We start from the raw sequence: 3,020 nt of genomic DNA on the forward strand, positions 1-3,020 counted from the left end.
AGAAGAAGACTGGATTTGAACTTAGGTGGTCAATTCATGATGACAATACTCTGAAAGAATTTCCTTAACCTGAAAAAGCCTAAAACATAGCCTGACAGTAATCATCATACTTAATAATGAAATAGTGAATGTTTTCTCTTTAGATAAGTACAAGTTAGAGATGTCCATTCTCAACATTTCTATTAAGCATTGTACTATATGTCCTGCCCAATACAATGAGAGAAGAAAAATAAATAGAAGGCTTAAGGATTCAAAATGGGAAAGTAAAAAAATTATTATTCATAAATGACATGGTATATGTAGAAAATCCAAAATAATTTACTAACTACTTGAATTAAAATATATATTTAGGGCCTCCCTGGTGGCACAAGGGGTTAAGTCTCAGCACTATCAAGCTATCTGCAGTTACTGCAGCACAAGTTTGATCCCCAGCCTGGGAGCTAACCCAGATGGTGCAGCAGACCTCCCCCGTTTCAACTGCTGCTCCCCTCTGCAGTGTATTTCAGACCGAGTGCTCCCCACTCTCTCTCAGGTGGATTCTCTCACCCCCACCACCCCTGTACCTCTGGCCTACACCCCAGCTCTTGTATGCATAAATAAATAAATAAATCTTAATATATATATATATATTTTTTTTTTTACCAAGTCACTGAATACAAGTGATATACTTAGATAAACTACCAGCAACAAAAATAAAAATATAAAAAGCAGAGCAATCAATAGAGGATGCTAAAGGGCATGGGCTTTCTTCGACAAAGTATTCTAAATTTGATTGACATAACAGTTATATATATCTGTGAATATAGTATGTAAATTATATCTCAATAAAGCTTTTTTTGAAATGGAGTGTGTATTGTAAGGCTTCCCTTCCTATATACTACCCATTACCAGTCCTTAGAAAAATTCCCTAAAAAATATGATTTACAATAGCAGTAAAATCCATCGAATTCTCATGAACAAGTCTAATGAAAATGTACAAGACCTCTACAATTCATCACCACCTCTATCAAACATCATTGAGAGAATTTAAAGACCTAAACAAATGCAATGATATACCATGTTCATGAATGGGAAGACTCATACTGTAATGATGTCAGGCCCATAAAGTCAATATAATACCAATGAAATACTATCAGATTTGTTTGTGGATCAGGTGGATCTTACTCCATGGCCCACTGCCATTGTACACTATAGAAAAAAGTCCACGGGCCATAGTGTCTCCTGTGCATTGGTTTACAGGAGCCATAATTGAAGGATCATCAAAACCCTCAACCATAAGATACCAATTGGGATTAAAATGAGAAGATAAATGTGATTTCAGTTAAAATAGCCACCATGCTTTGAGTAGACACAAGGAAAGGACCATAATTGACTAAATTTATTTTTATTTAAATAAGATTTGCAGAAAGGACTAGAATTTGTCCTGCTCCACAAGTGATATCATTGGATATTTGGCTCTCTGCCTGGAGGACTCACTGACTCCTCCCAGTGAGATGTTGGTGTGCAGGGATTCCTCTGAAAAGGTCTTAGATAATGGATTAAGAAATCGCTGTGGCCACACGCCCATAGATACTGGCTTGCGTAATGCCATGGCATTGCAAGAAACTCTTGACTTGCTCCAAGATAGCAACTGGGACTTGGTCTTCGCCTTGGGCTTTGGAGAGCTGCGGGAGAATTGAGCCCTAAAGACAATCACTGGAGAAGACTGGTGCTTCCTCCCTGATGACACTTTGGGGAGCATCTGAGAGATGGGGCGGGAGACTGGTGGGAGCCGTGGGTGCAGTACTACCTTTGTTCTAAGGCTGCACCCACAGAGGCAGGGCTCAGAAGCACGAGGCAGGGAGAGGCAGAGCTTATTGCCCAAAGAGTGAGAGGGCAGGATTCCCTCTGCCTCCCATCTTGATCCCTTGGCAGGCCAGGATTTCCTAGAAAGGGGGAAGACTCAGGTCAGTTAAAAAAAGATTCAGCAAAGAGAGAAACAGATGCAAGAAGAGGACTTTCCTGCCTCAATACAATACTCACTCTGCTTTTTTCTGAAGAAGATTCTCTTCCCCCAGGAAGGAGGACTTATAGATAGATTTTACAACAGGGTATCTCTTCATTTTCTCTAAAGAGAGAGAGAAAGGTTAATATCTGGGAATGGGATGAGAGAGGTAGTTGATGGCTCAGAAAATCAGTGATATTTTTCTTCAAGAAAGAGAGAGGAAAATGAAGGACAAGGAGCCTGATTGTTTAAGGTTGGAGTAGTCGAACACACTTAAAATTCTCTCTTCAGCACACACCTCTAGTTAGGGAATTAGTCAGAGTCCTTTTTTATAGTCTGAGCCTGGAACTGAAATGTGAGACAGGATAGATGAAAGGTGTCATTGAGAGACGGGGGATGCTCCACTTAGAACAAACACATCATTGAAAGTACCTGACCCTACTATGATGTCACAGGTGGATTACAGGTAGTAGTTTCCAGCAACCTCTATGTTGAGTGGCTGAGCTCAGGGGCCCAAGCTCCCCAGGAGCCTAGAAGGTCCTGCTTTTCCCCTAGCTGGTACACCAAGATCATCAGCTCCAGAAACACTTCATGCTCTTTCATCCACTCACTACCATGTGGGACCTTTCCTGAAGAATCTGTCTCATAGAACTGCAGTCTAGCTGGGAGAAGTGCATACAGCACACCAGGTAAACACCACTGGTGCATAGCCCCATGAGCTAGATTGACCGGGTTGGCACTAACAGCTAATATGGTCCATCTCTGAAGCTTGAGGAGTCCAGAAAACTTCCTGCTGGTGGTAAACCAGTAGAGCTGGAGTTAACAATGGATGAGATTTGGTGGAGGAACCAGGCCAGGGTTACTGAGACAAATGCAAAGCAGGATCAGGAACCAATAGGCCCGCTTGGCTGGACCAGTGGATTCACATTTGTGGGGGCCAGGCAGTAAGAGAATGGAAAACAGTGTGGAACCCTGATAGGGAGGTGAGAATTTGGGCTTACTGAGGGTATGGGAAGGCTTTAGGAGATGAGGTGCA

The 3,020-nt window shown here is 42.0% G+C and overlaps 1 long non-coding RNA gene across 1 annotated transcript; it reads right to left on the reverse strand.

The window, feature by feature from the left end:
• Positions 1–1,368: 1,368 nt before the first annotated feature.
• LOC119252442 (uncharacterized) lies at positions 1,369–2,406 on the reverse strand. The gene is made up of 3 exons (XR_005126817.2): positions 2,283–2,406; positions 2,023–2,107; positions 1,369–1,925 (listed from the first exon to the last, which is right to left on the reverse strand). It is a non-coding gene; the product is annotated as an uncharacterized LOC119252442 (long non-coding RNA).
• Positions 2,407–3,020: the final 614 nt, after the last annotated feature.

This window comes from Talpa occidentalis, unplaced genomic scaffold (assembly GCF_014898055.3).
Source record: "Talpa occidentalis isolate TD23 unplaced genomic scaffold, MPIMG_talOcc4v2.1 talOcc4.2, whole genome shotgun sequence".
Lineage (NCBI taxonomy): Eukaryota > Metazoa > Chordata > Mammalia > Eulipotyphla > Talpidae > Talpa > Talpa occidentalis.